The 16,783-nt window shown below is 38.7% G+C and overlaps 1 pseudogene; it reads left to right on the top strand.

Annotated features, from left to right (window-relative positions):
- Positions 1-299: 299 nt before the first annotated feature.
- Positions 300-10,610, top strand: LOC126077518 (suppressor of SWI4 1 homolog; annotated as a pseudogene).
- The last annotated feature ends 6,173 nt before the right edge of the window (positions 10,611-16,783 follow it).

The following is a 16,783-nucleotide window of genomic DNA, read 5'->3' as shown; positions in this document are numbered from 1 at the left end:
GGACAGTGTTAAATGTCACAAATCTGGAGCTCCCTCTTGGCTGCTGCAGTTGAAAATGGTCTCCAGGTGTATACCCTGCTTTTTTATGCTAATGAGGGCATGTGGTGTTGAATTGGCCCACACAGATCTGGGCAGGGGTGAAGGGTGCTGCAAGTTCCTGGACCCATTATGCCAGTGTCTGGGTGAAGGGGCAGGGTCTCCCAACCAGCTCTGAGTTTCTGACTTTGGGGGAGTGGCTTTTTTGAATGCCTCAAGACTGGTGTGGGAAGGGAAACTCTTAAGTTCCTGGCTTAGGTGGCATGATGTTTTTTAATACTGTGGGAGCTGGTGTCAGAGCAGAGTGGGTGGGGAAGGATGAGAGGAAGGAAGCATTTCTCTGCTGTGAAACTCTGGGAGAGGAAGGGGTTATTTTGTCCCCATGTGGTAGGTTAGAAGCTTGCACTTAACTTTCACAGATCTGGTGCTGCTACTACTTGGTTCTGGCGGTGCGTGCAGATTTGCTACTGCTTGGCTTCATCTGACGTGGTGAGGCTCCTCTTTGAATCATGCTGCTTGCCTTAGCCCATGTGCACTGGGCAGACTCAGCTTGCAGGGCACTGGAGCTCTTTCAGTGTGTACTTCTACACTGCTTTTGAATTGTCTCTACTTCCTCCTGCCACTCAGTCCACTGTTTCAGCTTTAGGTTTGATGGTTAGGGTTCCCAGATTTTCATATATAATCAATTAGCTTGTTTTCTTGAATCTTTGTTGTAAGAGGGATGACAGGAAGTGTCTTACTATCCCACCATTTTGGCCCTACCTCCAACATATTGCATTCTAAAGCCTGTATTTGCAACTTGATCTTTGTACAACTTTGGAACTGACAGTGCAATTCTTGTGTATGTAAAAGATTATTGGATGCCTGTGCATTGCTTTTTAAATTTTGCTAAATTTATATACCTTTCCTAGCACTCTGAATTTTATATTATATAACTATAAGGTTAATTTAAAAAAAAATGTATTGTGCTTTAAGTGAAAGTTTACAAATCAAGTCAGTATCTCATACAAAAATTTATATACACCTTTCTATATACTCTTAATTTCTCTCTCTAATGAAACAGCACACTCCTTCCCTCTGCTCTTTCTTTTTGTGTCCATTCTGCCAGCTTCTGATGCCCTCTGCCCTCTCATCTGCCCTTCAGATAGGAGATACCAACATAGTCTCATGTGCCTACTTGATCCAAAAAGCTCATTCTTCACTGGTATCATTTTCTGTCCCATTGTCCAGTCCAATCCCTGTCTGAAGAGTTGGCTTTGGGAAAGGTTCTTGTCTTGGGCTAACAAAGTTCTGGGAACCATGACCACCAGGGTCCTTTTAGTCTCAGCCAGACCGTTAAGTCTGGTCTTTTTACAAGAATTTGGGGTCTGCATCCCACTGCTCTCCTGCTCTCTCAGGGGTTCTTTGTTGTGTTGCCTGTCAGGGCAGTCATCGGTTGTAGCTGGGCACCATCCAGTTCTTCTGGTCTCAGGACCCATACCTCACACCATGCACAAAAATGAATAAAAATGGATCCAAGACCTGAATATAAAATCTAAAATGATAAAGATCATGGAAGAAAAAAATAGGGACAATTTTAGGAGCCCTAATACATGGCGTAAACAGTATACAAAACATTACTAACAATGCAGAAGAGAAGCAGATAACTGGGAGCTCCTAAAAATCAAACACCTATGCTCATCCAAAGACTTCACCAAAAGAGTAAAAAGATTACTTACAGACTAGGAAAAAGTTTTTAGCTATGACATTTCTGATCAGCACCTGATCTCTAAAATCTACATGATACTGCAAAAACTCAACTACAAAAAGACAAATAACCCAATTAAAAAATGGGAAAAAGATATGAACAGGCACTTCACTAAAGAAGACATTCAGGTAGCTGGCATATACATGAAGAGATGCTCATGATCATTAGCCATTAGAGAAATGCAAATCAAAACTACAATGAGATTCCATCTCACTCCAACAAGACTGGCATTAATCCAAAAAACACAAAATAATAAATTTTGGAGAGGTTGTGGAGACACTGGAACACTTATACACTGCTGGTGGGAATGTAAAATGGTACAACCACTTTGGAAATTGGTTTGGAACTTCCTTCAAAAGCTAGAAATAGAACTACCATACGATCCAGCAATCCCACTCCTTGGAATATATCCTAGAGAAATAAGAGCCTTTACACAAACAGATATATGCACACCCATGTTCATTGCAGAACTGTTTACAATAGTAAAAAGATGGAAACAACCAAGGTGCCCATCCACGGATGAATGGGTAAATAAATTATGGTATATTCACACAATGGAATACTATGCATCAGTAAAGAACAGTGAAGAGTCTTGAAACATTTCATAACATGGAGGATTCTGGGAGGCATTATGCTGAGTGAAATTAGGTAGTTGCAAAAGGACAAACATTGTATAAGACCACTATTATAAGAACTCAAGAAATAGTTTAAGCAGAGAAGAAAATATTCTTTAACGATTACGAGAGGGGGGAGAGAGGGAGGGAGGTAAAGGAGTGTTCACAAATTAGATTATAGATAAGAACTATTGTAGGTGAGGGGAAAGACAGCACATATACAGGAGAGAGCAGCACAACTGGACTAAACCAAAGAAGTTTCCTAATAAACTGAATGCTTCTAAGGCCAGCGTAGCAGGGGTAGGGGTTTGGAGACCACGGTTTCAGGAGACATCTAAGTCAATTGGTATAATAAACTCTATTAAAAAGAAACATTCTTCATCCCACTTTGGAGAGTGGCATCTGGGGTCTTAAATGCTAGCAAGCGGCCACCTAAGATGCACCAATTGGTCTCAACCAACCTGGAGCAAAGGAGAATGAAGAACACCAAAGACATAAGGTAATTATGTGCTCAAGAGACAGGAAGGGCCACATAAGCCAGAGACTGCAAGTTTAATTTTTATTGAAGCTTAGCCTGAAGTTTTTTAAACTGATAGATATCTGCTGACTATTTGAAAACATGACCATTCTAGACTTCAAATACCTACCATGTATTAAGAAGTACTGGAAAAAATAATTATTTTAGTCCTCTAACAGTTGTAAAGTTCTGGTGATACTGACTTCAAGATGTATCTTCATTTTTAAAATGTTAACATGTCTGAGAATCTGCAACAGAGGTAAGGCAGAGGTATTTTAGAATCAGAGTGTAGTGGTTGTAGTTCTTCTGACACCTTGGTAGATCCAGATGCAGGCACTGAATAACCCTTGATACTGTTTCATATTTATCCAATTTGGCATCCAGGAGATTCTAAAGACATGAAATCAACTAAAGAAAGATCAGAAGACTTTGGGTAATGAAAGTAAAAACAGAGCAACTCTTTCAATTCCATTCATTAACACTAATTGTAGAATATAATACTAATTTGGAAACCCTGGTAGCTTAGTGGTTAAGTGTTATGGCTGCTAACCAAAGTGTCAGCAGTTTGAATCCTCCAGGCACTCCTTGAAAACTCTATGGGGTAGTTTTACCCTGTCCTATAGGATCACTATGAGTCAGAATCAACTCGAAAGCACTTGATTTGGTTTGTTTTTTATCCTTTTAGCTTCAAGTATATGGTTTATCCTATTAAAAATTATTAAGGTAAAATATTTATGCAGTCTGTTCCCAATGAAAGAACCAAAAATCTGGAGGTTGTATGTGTGTCATTACCAGGAATTTTCACTCCTAAAATTGTGAAATTACTAAGGTGGTTGTTAATGTTCAGAAATGAAGCAATCCAATTGAGATGTTCCAACAGGCAGATGCAATGTTGGAAGCACTGACTCTTCTATACCAATATATTTGGAACACAGCTACCTGACCAACTGACTGGAAGAGATCCATAATTGTGTCCATTAAGAAGAAAGATGATCCAATAAAACATGGAAACTATAGAATAATATCATTAATATCACACGCAAGTAAAATTTCCTGAAGATAATTGAAAAATGGTTGTAGCAATACATTGACAGGGAACTGCCAGAAATTCAAACTGAATTTAGAAGAGGATGTGAAAGAGAAATATGATTGCTGAAGTCAGATGGATCTTAGCTGAAAGCAGAGAATATCCAAAGAGGTTTACCTGTGTTTTACTGACTACAAGAAGGTACTTGACTGTGTGTATCGTAACAAATTAAGGATACCATTGCGAAGAATGGGAATTCCAGAACATTTATTGCTTTCATATGGAACCTGTACATAGACCAAGAGGCAGTTATTTGAACAGAACAAGGGATACCTGCATCGATTAGAACTAGGAAAGGTGTGTGTCAGGGTTGTATCTTTTCACCATACTTCTTCAATCTGTATGCTGAGAAAATAGTCCAAGAATCCAAATTATATGAAGAAGAATTGGGCATTGGATAACAACTTTTGATATGAAGAAGAATGAACAAATCTGTCTTGGAAGAGTAATGTCAGAATGCTCCTTAGAAACAAAGATGGTGAGACTTTGTCTCAGGTATTTTGGACATGTTATCAGGAAGGACCAGTCCCTGGAGAAGGATATCATGCCTGGGAAAGGATCAGTGAAGAAGAAAACTGTCCATGAGATGCTGACAGAGTGGCTGCAACAATGGGATCAAACATAGCAACAATTGTCAAGATGTTGCAGGACCAGGCAGCATTTTGTTCTGTTGTGCTTGGGGTCACTGTGAATTGAAATCAATTTGCCAGCACCTATTTTTTTTTTTTTAACAACATATTCATTGCTGTGGAGTTGATTCTTACTCATAGCGACCCTATAGGACGGAGTAGAACTGCCCCATATGGTTTCCAGTGAGTAGCTGGTGGATTGATCTGTGGACCTTTTTGGTCAGCAGCTGAGCAGTTAACCCCTGTGCCACCAGGGCTCCAAAAACATAACAACAATATGCAAATATTAATATCAATAACACTTTTAAATGGTGCACTGTGAAGAGCATTTAATACAGTTGGTAACATACGCAAATTATATGATTTGCAGTAACAAAATATGGTGAATAATTTTTTTATATAATTTATTCATTTAATACCATTTGAGCACTTCCAAATATACAGGCTTTCTTCTTAAGGCTTTTTTTAGAATATAAACTTTGGGTAGAAAATTTATAATGAAAATGTTATATAGTAAACTCATTCCAAAAGCACATATTTGGATGGCATTGAATTTTTTTTCAGTTGAAAAATTCATTGATTTGGACTCCAACCACTTGTTCCAGTGGATGAGTTCCTCTTCCTCTTTGAAGGAGAATGCCTCAATCTGTGCTTTGGATCTCTTTTTAAGGATTTCTCTTTCACCCTTTATTTTTCATTTTCTTCAATATGCAATCAGTTTCTCTCAACTGGCATCTTATTTTTAAAAACATGTTCCTCAAATCTCTTCATTTCAAAAATCAGTGACAACAGCAGCAACAGATCTCTGAATCACTTTTTCTTTCTGTTACCAATCTGCATTCAGCCTTCCCACAGAGTGTTTTCAAAATATGTGCCTATATATTCTTACTGTTTTTATCTTGTCATCTATATGTTTTGTAATTAATGACAACTGTCTTCTACCTCACTCACTGACCAAAAATCCTACTAAATTAAACCATAGCTCTGTGTTACTAAAGAAGCCCTGGTGGGCAGTGGTTAAGTGTACAAGTGCTAACAGAAATTTTGGCAGTTTGAAACCACCAACAGCTCTGCAGTATAAATATGTGGCAGCCTGCTTCCATAAAGATTACAGCTTTGGAAACCCTATGGGGCCATTCTACTCTGTCCTATAGCATTGCTACGAGTCAGAGTCAACTTGACAAAAACAGGTTTGGGTTTTTTATTTTTCCTGTGTTCCTAGAGTCAAATCTCATTCCATCTCTTAATGATCTTCTCCATTCTATCCGTATATTCCTTTTTGCTTTATCTTTTCTTTTGCAAATATTTTTGAATTTTCTTTCTACCTCACTGACCACTCATTCAGTCTCCTTGCAGAATCATTTTCATCTACAATAGTAGTATAAATGGAGTATCTCCAAGTGTCTTAGTTACCTAGTGTTGTTATAACAGAAATATAACAAATGGATGGCTTTAATAAAGAGAAATTTATTCTCTCACAGTTTAGGAGGCTAGAAGCCCAAATTCAGGGCACCAACTCCAGGGGAAGGCTTTCTCTTTCAGTAGACTCTTGGGGAAAGGTCTTGTCATCAATCTTACCCTGCTCTAGGAGCTTCTCAGCACAGGGACCCCAGAGTCCAAAGGATGTGCTATTCTCCTTCTCTTGTTTCTTGGTGGTATGAGGTCACCAGTCTCCCTGCTTACTTCTGTCTTTTATATCTCAAAAGAGATTGACTTAAGACAAAACCTAATCTTGTGGATTGAGTCTTTCCTCATTAGCGTAACTGCCTTTACTCCTGCCTCATTAACATCACACAGGTAGGATACAACACATACGAAAATCACATGAGGTAACAAAATGATAGAAATCTCTTAATAGTGGTAATTGTGGCCCAGCCAAGTTAACACACAGTTTTGGAGGACAAAATTCAATCCATGACACTAGGTTTGGACCTAGAAAGACTTCTTTTCTCAATCTACGTCTCTCTGGATGATCATGTCAGGATGCTTGGTTCCAAATTCACTTGTTGTTTTTAGTTGTTGTGGAGTTGGTTGTGACTCATAGTGACCCTAGGTACCACAGAATGAAACATTGCCCAGTCCTGTACCATCCTCACAATCATTGCTATGCTTTAGCCCATCGTTGCAGTCACTGTGTCAAGCCATCTTGTTGAAGGACTTCCTCTTCCTCACTGACCCTCTACTTTACTAGTATGATGTCCTTCCCCGGAGACTGGTTCCTCCTGATAATATGTCCAAAGTTCTGGAGACAAAGTCTTACCATTCTCACTTCTAAGGAGCATTCTGTTTGTACTTCTTCCGAAACAGATTTGTTCATTCTTCTGGCAGTCCATGGTATATTCAATATTCTTCTCCAACATCAAAATTCAAAGGCATTAATTATTCTTCAGTTTTCCTTATTCATTGTCCAGCTTTAACATGCATTCAAATTCACTTACACACAGAAAACTTACACATTTATATTGTCAGTCCAGAGCTCTCCTCAGAGTACATGATAGAATATATCAGTTTGGCATCTCCATTTGGCTTAACACTTCGCACTCAAAATTCCAAAGGGGGAAGGAAAACCTTACATTCCCCCAAGGAAATATCTTGCACTGTTATCTATTAGTAAAAGTCGGTTTCAACTATTTAGTTATATAGGATAGAAACTTAGGAGTTTTTATCTGCATCTTTATTTCCGTCCCCATGCCACACAGAAATCCAGTTCATCACCATACCAAGCCCTATTTTTATGACCTATATCATGTCTCTAAAGCCTATGCACTTCTCCTGATCATTTCATATTCATTCTCATTCTCTTTCTTTCTACCTCTTTTTCTTCCAGTCTATTCTTCAAGCTGAAACCAGAAAGCCAAAGCGCAAATGTGATATTGAAGCCAAGGCTTTCTTTAAAACATTTAATTACCTCTTCATTTTTCTAGACATAAACATGAATCGTTAATATTTGTCCCAGGACATGCTGTGTGATCTGATTTCTCTCTGTCTCCCAGCATCATCTCAAAATGAAATAACGTGATTAACTCTAGATTTTAAATAAAATTACTTATAGAATTAAAATATATATTTAGAAATATAACATAAGTTTACATTTAGATGATTTTTCACAAAGCAAAAGCACTCATACAACTCTCAGTGATACTGAGAAGTAGAACTTTAACTGCAACCAAGTAGCCTTCTCATGTTGCCCCTAGTTGCTTCTTGACACTTTCCTAAGAAGTAACTCTTCTGATTACTAACACTGTAGATTAGTTTTCTCTATGTTTGAAATATATGTAAATGGACTCACATATTACGCCTTATTTTGTGTCTGGCATATTTCACTCAAGATAAGATTCATGTCTATTCTTGTATTAAACAGAAATGTATTCATTGCTTTTGTAGCTGGTTGATGGATATTTGGGTTGCTTCAATTTTATTAGCTATTACAAATAATGTTAAAACTAGAATTTTTATACATGTCTTTTGGTACACATATCTGTGGTTTTGTGTTACCTACCACTAGTATATACTGGTGGACCTCGCTAGACAGAATAAACAGGAATCAGATTAGATTCATCTATGTACATGGAGAAGCTCAATATCATCTGTCAGAACAAGGCCAGTGACAGAGTATAAAACAGTCAATCAATGCTCATGTACAATTTCAAGTTAAAGCTGAAGAAAATTAAAACAAGTTCATGAGAGCCAAAATATGACCCTGAGTATGTCCCATCTGAATTTAGAGACCATCTCAAGGATAGATTTGATACACTGAACACTAGTGATAGAAGACTAGACAAGTTGTGGGATGACATCAAGGACAGCGTACATGAAGAAAGCCAAAGGTAATCAAAAAGACAAGAAATAAAGGGAAAAAAAAAGGATGTCAGAAGACACTCTAAAACTTGCTGTTGAATGTAGAGTAGCTAAAGCAAATGCAAGAAATGATAATGTAAAAGAGCTGAACAGAAAGTTTTGAAGGGAGGCTGGAGAAGACAAAGGAAAGCATTATAATGATATGATGAAGTGTGCAAAGTCCTGAAGTAAGTTTGTTCAGCATTTTTCAAGCTGAATGAACTGAAAAAAACCTTAAGCCTCCAGTTCCAACATCAAAGGTTCCTATGGGCAAAATATTGAAGGACGCATGAAGCATCAAAAGAAGATGGAAGGAATACATATTGTCACTATACCAGAAAGAACTGGTCAACATTCAACTATTTCAGGAAGTACTATATGGTCAAGAACTGATGGTATTGAACGAAGCAGTCCAATCCACAATGAAGGCATTGGCCAAAAGCAAGGCTTCAGGAATTGATGGAATACCAATAGAGATGTTTCAACAATTGGAAGCAACACGGGAAACAATCAACTATGCGAAGAAATTTGGAAGACAGCTATCTGGCCAACTGACTGGAAGAGATCTATATTTGTGTCCATTCCAAAGAAAAGTGATCCAACAGAATGCAGAAATTATTGAACAACACCATTAATATCACATCAAATTAAAGTTTTGCTGAAGATAATTAAAAAACTGTTGCAGCAGTACATCGACAAGGAACAGCCAGAAATTCAAACCAGATTCAGATGAGGGTGTGCAACAAGGAATATCACTGCTGATGTCAGATGGATCTTGGCAGAAAGCATGGAATACTAGAAAGATGTTTATCTGTGTTTTATTGACTATGCAGAGACATTCAACTGTATAGATCACAACAAATCATGGATAACATTTTGAAGAATGGGAATTCCAGAATACTTTATTGTGCTCATTTGGAACCTGTACATAGATCAAGAGTCAACATTCTAACAGAACAAGGGAATACTGCATGGTTTGAAATCTGGAAAGGTGTGCGTCAGCATTGTATATTTTCACCATACTTATTCATTCTGCATGGTGAGTAAATAATCTGGGAAGCTAGACTAGATGAAGAAGAACATGGCATCAATTTAGGTGGAAGACTCATTAACAACTTGCAATTTGCAGATGACAAAACCTAGTTTGGTCTGTTCCACCCCTCCTGGTGCTTAACAGCTTTGGCCCCTATGGTATGCACATGAGGCCCACCACCACTATGTTCCAGAACCTGTTTCCCTCCATCAATGTGCACGAGATAAACCTGGACACCATCAAGTGCTGCCTCCTCCTCATTTGACTCCCAGGAGCTGGATTTCTGCCATTACAGCATCAAAGTCATCCCTGTGGGCACAAGTTACCGGAATGAAGAAATTTCTCCAGAAGTTTCCCAACATGAGTTGTGTGCAGGACGCCACAAAGCCACTGGTCATGGGAGCTAGACAACAAAGATGAGCTTGATGGGGAGCATAACATTAAGGAAGTACCTCGGGCCATCACCGGGTGTGGCAACATGTGGGCCTAGCAGAGTGACCTGTGGCTTAAGAGATGGGTACTCAGATGATGCTGCAGCTCATCAAGATCCAAGGGTGTGTAGGGGAGGAAATGTGCTGTTCCGTAGTGTCCTGCACAAGACAGAGGAGGAGCTGCAGGCCATCCTGGCTGCCAAGAAGGACAGGTTGCTGCAGAAGGCCCAGAGGCAGGACCAGCAGGCCCAAAACCTGCAGCACAAGAGGGGTCAAAGAGATGCCCACAATAAGAAGAGCCTGGAAAGCATGAAGAGGACACTCAGCACAGTCTGATGGAGACAGGGATGCTGAGGACCCCAGGGCCCAGCTGAGGCCAACGGGGCTGGCCGACCCGAGGAGGAGGAGAAGGAAGAGGAAGCTAAGTACCAGCAGGCCGTGGGAGAGGAGCCTAAAAGCAGTATTCTCAGGGCTGACCAAGCCGAGACAGCTCCCCAAGCCTCCACTCAAGAAGGAGCGGGTAAATGACCAGAGGACTGACCAAGGTGGTGACCTGAGGCCTCCAAAGCCCAAGGGCAGGTCCTGCAGAGCCCAGGCCAACCTAGGGCCCAGAAGGGCTGCCAGGGGCATGTACCTGGTGGGCCTGGTGCAGCCGTCTGAGCGAGCGGCCGGAGTCTGAGCCCCAGCAAGGCAGAGGGAATGCCCCAGACTGGGGTCCAGAGACCCTGCCCTGGGGCTCCCGCTGGGCGCCAGGTGCAGCTTTCGGTTTCCTTATATAAAGGAGCAATTTCCTTAACTCCACCCTCACTCCCACAATAAATGAAGAAAAGTAAACAAACAAACAACAATAAAAAAAAACTGTCTCCCTTCTTTTCTCTGAGGGGTGCCCACAGCCTCACTTGGTAGCAAGCCGGTCCAGCAGCCCCTTGCCCTGGGCAGCAGGTGACCCAGCCACTGGAGGCGTGGGAGCCCAATCAGACTCCGAGTGCCCCAGTTAGGCCAGCACCCTGGACCGGCCCTGGAGGGGAGTAATGTGTCACCAAGACTTCTCCGCCACTGTCTAGTGGTCAGAGCCTCCAGTCTGTGACCTTCACAGGGCTGCAGGCAGCACTCTTGGTGAAACCGATCAGTTCTCACTTGAGGAGTCCACAACCAGAGCTGCCCTGGAGGCACATCGTACAGCAGTCTTCCCTCCCCCTCCCTCAAAGACCAGGTATTTGCCTAACATCCCTATCACATAATGTCCTATTTCATAGAACGTATCATGAGAAGTCATGAGGGACTAACATTTATTTAATACATAAATTAAGAATTATAAAATTTATTTTCTCTTCATTTATTCCTCCTCTAACGCTCTTCCTTCTTTTAGGTAGATCTTAGTTTTTGATCTTATCCTTTTCCTTCTTCCTGAAGAATGTTTTTTAACATATCTTGCGAGGCAAGTCTACTGTCAACAAGTTATGTTTGTCTGAGAATGCCTTTATTTCTCCTTTACATTTAAAGGATATTTTCACTTGAAGCAGAGTTCTAAGTTGGTGTTTTTCTCTACCAACACTTTAAATATTTTATTCCACTCTAGGTTGCATTATTTCTGAAGATAAGTCTGAAGTAATTCTTATACAGGTTCTTCTATAAGTAAGTTGTCCCTCCTCACCCACCCCCCATCCCCATCCTCTGGCTTCTTCCAATTTTTTTTGTCTTTGATTTCTTCAGTTTCAATATGGTATGCTTAGTTGTAGATTGCAAATATTTATATGTATATAAACCCATTGCCGTTGAGTTGATTCTTACTCGTAACAACCCTTTAGGACAGAGTGGAACCGTCCCATAAAATTTCCAAGGATATAAATCTTTACAGAAGCAGACTGCCACATCTTTCTCCAGCTGACCTTTTGGTTAGTAGCCAAACTCTTAACCACTGCACTGCCAGGGTTCCATATATATAAGTTAAACAAACAACAAAATTATAGATATATATTTTATATATATACATACGTGATTTGTTTTGGTTGTTTTACTGGGAGAATATTGTAAGGTGTATAGTACACCATGTATTTTGGAATAGAAATCTATTCCTTCAGACTTTAGCAAATAAGCCCCAATTCAGGTATTCCTTCTTAGATTTCATAATCTGACATTTTTCTCTAGTGTAGCAATTATTTAATTTTAATTAAATTACTTAAATTTAACATTTGCCTGTATGGCATGTTTTTTACCACCAATACACCTAACTTTTTGTTCAAGGAAACAATTTTTTTTTTCAATTTACCTCTGTATCTTTTGGAATTATTAGAGTGATTGAGTCTATGGAAGGATTTACCAATCAATCATTTGTAAGTAATTTGTTTTTAATTACATATTATTATTTTTTAAATTTACTATCTCCTATTTTTCAACTTATTTATATAAACTGTTTAAAATTAATTTAAGTACAGAAAGAGGTTTCTGATGAGGAGATTCAGATTTCATAGGCATGGGAGTTTTGACAGAAAATCGTTTTAAAAAATTGAAATCATGTCAAATAATGTCAATTATGATACCAGTATGTACAATATCTAAGCGTGTATGTGTAAAATTCTGTTTCCAAGGTGCTGAGACCATACCCATAAAACCCATTGCTGTTCAGTTAGTTTAAATTCATAGTGACCCTATAGCTGAGGCCATACGAGGCAAAATTTACTAAAAGGGAAGTAAAAGCTGCAGCACTCAGTTTCACTAGAAAACTCAAACAGAATAACTCTCTGCCAAATTAGAGCATAGCAAGTGGATCTGGAGTCATACAGAAAAGGTTGCCTAATCATTAGTCATTGGAAAATATGACATTGGTAATAGAAACGATGCCAGATATCTCATGATAGAATTTTGTAAGAACAATGACTTCTTCATTGCAAATACCTTTTTCCAACAACATAAACGGCAACAATACCTATGGACCTTGCCAGATGGAATACACAGGAATTAAATCAACTACATCTATGGAAAGAGATGATGGAAAAGCTCTATATCATCAGTCAGTAAAAGACCAGGCACCAACTGTGGAACAGACAATCAACTGCTCACATGCAAGTTCAAGCTGAAGCTGAAGAAAATTAGAACAAGTACCTGAGAGCCAAAGTAAGACCTTAAGTATATTCCACCTGAATTTAGAGACCATATCAAGAATAGGTTTGAGGCATTGAACACTAATAACTGAAGACCAGAAGAGTTGTGGAATGGCATCAAGGACACCACACATGAAGAAAGAAAGAGGTCAGTAAAAAGACAGGAAAGAAAGAAAAGACCAAAATGGATGTCAGAAGAGACTCTGAAACTTGCTCTTGAATGTCAAGTAGCTAAAGCAAAAGGAAGAGATAATGAAATAAAAGAGCTGAGCAGAAGATTTCAAGGGGTGGCTCGAGAAGAAAGAATTATAATAACCTGTGCGGTGGGTGGAAAGACCTGGAGTTAGAAAACCAAAAGGCAAGAATACATTTGGTATTACTCAAGCTGAAAGAACTAAAGAAAAAATTCAGTCTTTGAGTTGCAATAGTAAAGGACTCTATGGGTAAAATGCTGAAGACACAGGAAGCATCAAAAGAAGATAAACGGAATAAACAGAGTCACTGTACCAAAAAGAAGTGGTTGACATTCAGTCATTTCAGGAGGTAACATATGATCAAGAACCAATGGTACTGAAGGAAGTCCAAGCTGCATTGAAAACACTGGTGATAACCAAGCTCCAGGAACTGACAGAATACCAATTGAGATGTTTCAGGAAAAGGGTGCAGTGCTGGAAGAACTCATCCATCTATGACAAGAAATTTGGAAGACAGCTACCTGGCCAACCTATTGGAAGAGATCCATGTTTATACTTATTCTAAAGAAAGGTGATCCAACTGAATGCAGGAATTATTGAACAATGTCATTAATATTACATGCAAGTGAAATTTTGCTGAAGATCATTCAGAAGTGGCTGCAGCAGTACATCAACAGGGAAATGCCTGAAATTCAAGCTGGATTCAGAAGAGAATGTGGAATCAGGGTTATCATTGCTGATATCAGATGAATCCTGGCTGGAAGAAGAGAATACCACAAAGGTGTTTACTGTGCTCATGAGGAACCTGTACATAGATCCAGAGGCAGGTGTTTGAATGGAACAAAGGAATACTGCATAGATTAAAGTCAGGAAAGGTGTGTGTCAGGCTTCTTCTATCCTTTCACCACACTTATTCAATCTGTATGGTGAGCAAAAAATCTGAGAAGCTGGACTATATGAAGACAACCATGGCATCAGGATTGGAGGAAGACTCATTAACACTCTGTGATATGCAGATGATACAATCGTGCTTGCTGAAAATGAAGAGGACTTGAAGCACTTATTGATGAAGATCCAAGACTACAACCTTCAGTGTGGATTACAACTCAATGTAAAGAAAACAAAAATCCTCACAACTGGGCTAATAAGTAACATCATGATAAATGGGGAAAATATTGAAGTTGTCAAGAATTTCATTTTATTCCGATCCACAATCAACGCCAATGGAATCAGCAGTCAAGAAATCAAATGATGTATTGCATTGGGAAAATCTGTTGCAGAAAGATCTCTTTCAAGTAAAGCAGAAATATCATGTGAAAGACTAAGGAGTGCCTGACTCAAGCCATGGTGTTTTCAATCGCCTTATATGCATGCAAAATTTGGGCAATAAATAAGGAAGATCTAAGAAGAATTGATGCCTTTGAATTACAGTGTTGGCAAAAAATATTGAATAAACCATGGACTGCCAAAAGAATGAACAATGAATAAACCTGTTTTGGAAGAAGTACAGCCAGAATGCTCGTAAGAAGGGAGAAGGACAAGACTTCATCTCACATACTTTGGGCATGTTATCACAAGTGTTCAGTCCCTAGAGAAAGACATCATGCTTGGTCAAGCAGACAGTCAGTGAAAAAGAGGAAGATCCTCAAGGAGATGGATTGGCACAGTGGCTGCAACAATGGGCTCAAGCATAACACTGATCGTGAGGATGGTACAGGACCAGACAGTGTTTGGTTCTGTTGTACGTAGGGTCACTATGAGTCAGAACCAACTGGACGGCACCTAACAACAACAACAACAATCATTAGTCTTCTTACTTTATACTTCAGTGGCAAAAGAAAAAGGTGGATTCTATTCATATTTGTTCTGGGAATAAGCTGCCATGCAAACTGGTAACTGTTAATTTATGATATCAGAGTAGAGTAATTAAAGAGTCCTTCCTCCTGGGACTACAGTGGGGGGTGGGGTGGTTGAATGGTAGTGATATTTAATTTAGCCCTTGAAAAATAAGTAGAAGAGTTCTGGTGGCAAAGTGGTTAAGAGCTCGGCTGCTAAACAAAAGGTTTGCAGTTCGAATCTACCAGCTACTCCTTGGAAACCCTGTGGGGCAGTTCTAATCTGTCTTATTAGAGTTGCTATGAGTTGGACAACAGCAATGAGTTTTTTTTTTTTCTTGTTGTTTACTGTAGGTAAAAGTCAATAGAGGCATAAAAGTTAATATAAGAAAAGATGCTATGGCAGAATAAAATTAGGCTATTTCTATGAGAAATGAAAAGATATTTAACACACAAAGATGGATATTTTTATGAACCTCACATCCAGATATAAATTAATATTATTATTTCAGATTTGAGGAAACAGACTTAGAGAAATAAAATCCCTTGTACAAGTAAACACAGCAATGACGTTGTAGCATTGAATTTCAGTCCAAGTTAAACTAGCATAGCTCGTATGAGGGGGAGATAATATAGGGTGTGATGAAATTGAATGCAAAGCTAGGGAAAGAATATGTCATTTTACAAACAATATTAATCCTTTTAAAATTTAATTAGGGAAATTATATGTATTTTTAATAGCAAGATTTTCATATCATGCCCTGGTAAACCGTGACTACGTAAAGTCTTTGTATTTGGGGGTCAATCTAATTTAAAAAGAGTGTTATTCTCATTAGACAGGGTTGTTCTTACAGAATTTGTTCATTTTTTTCATTTTGGAAAAATATGCTCAATCATTACATGCTACAGATGCTACTGTTGACAAGCAACATCTATGGATAAGGGAGAGTAAGGAACTCTTCTCTGTTTATAGCCTCCCATATGCCTCATATAACACTATATGAACTAGATAAAAAATTTATGTAAAAGTCATTTCTCAAAGTGACTAAGACGTCCTGGTTAATGTCTTTGACGGCAGTAACAGAATAAGAAATTTACATGAAAAACAGCGTTTAAATAATGGCACAATTAGGTGAATTGATCTTGAACTAATGAACAAATTGATTAAAAACATCAACTTCTGCTCAAACTTTCAGTAATCATTAAGTATAACTTCATGTATTCCTTAAAGCTGTTTTTAAATTACAGCAAATTGTACCATTTAATTGAATATCTATAAAAAGGAAAAATAACTACTTTCCAAGTTATTGAATAGGTATTCCAATTTTGCCTTTAAAGATCTAGATTTCGAAGAGTATTGATATCTAAACAATATATTACTGGGGAAAGTGAAATTTCAATTTATTTCACAGCCTATAATTTTTTCCTCACCTTTCTTAGCATTGTTCTTAGAGGATTTTTAAAAGGAAATGCAAGTTTTCACAATCTGTTGCTACTTTCTTTCCATACATTCTTGATAGGCAGGCCCATTGTCCTGCTTCCACATTTGTGTGGTAGACTGAAAAATCCTAGAAATTTTCTCTGCCACGCTGAAAAATGTGTAAGGCTATACTGACTGGATGTGGACAGTGATTCTTTCATAGTTGGCTTAGATGTGATGCTTTGACTCTATTCTCTGGCCATAGACATTTGCCTCATCTTCTTAATTGTGTATTAACTCTT

Source organism: Elephas maximus, chromosome 5, assembly GCF_024166365.1.
Source record: "Elephas maximus indicus isolate mEleMax1 chromosome 5, mEleMax1 primary haplotype, whole genome shotgun sequence".
In the NCBI taxonomy this organism is placed as follows: domain Eukaryota; kingdom Metazoa; phylum Chordata; class Mammalia; order Proboscidea; family Elephantidae; genus Elephas; species Elephas maximus.
Note: the sequence above shows the minus strand (reverse complement) of the source record. Positions and strands in the feature narration are given on the sequence as shown.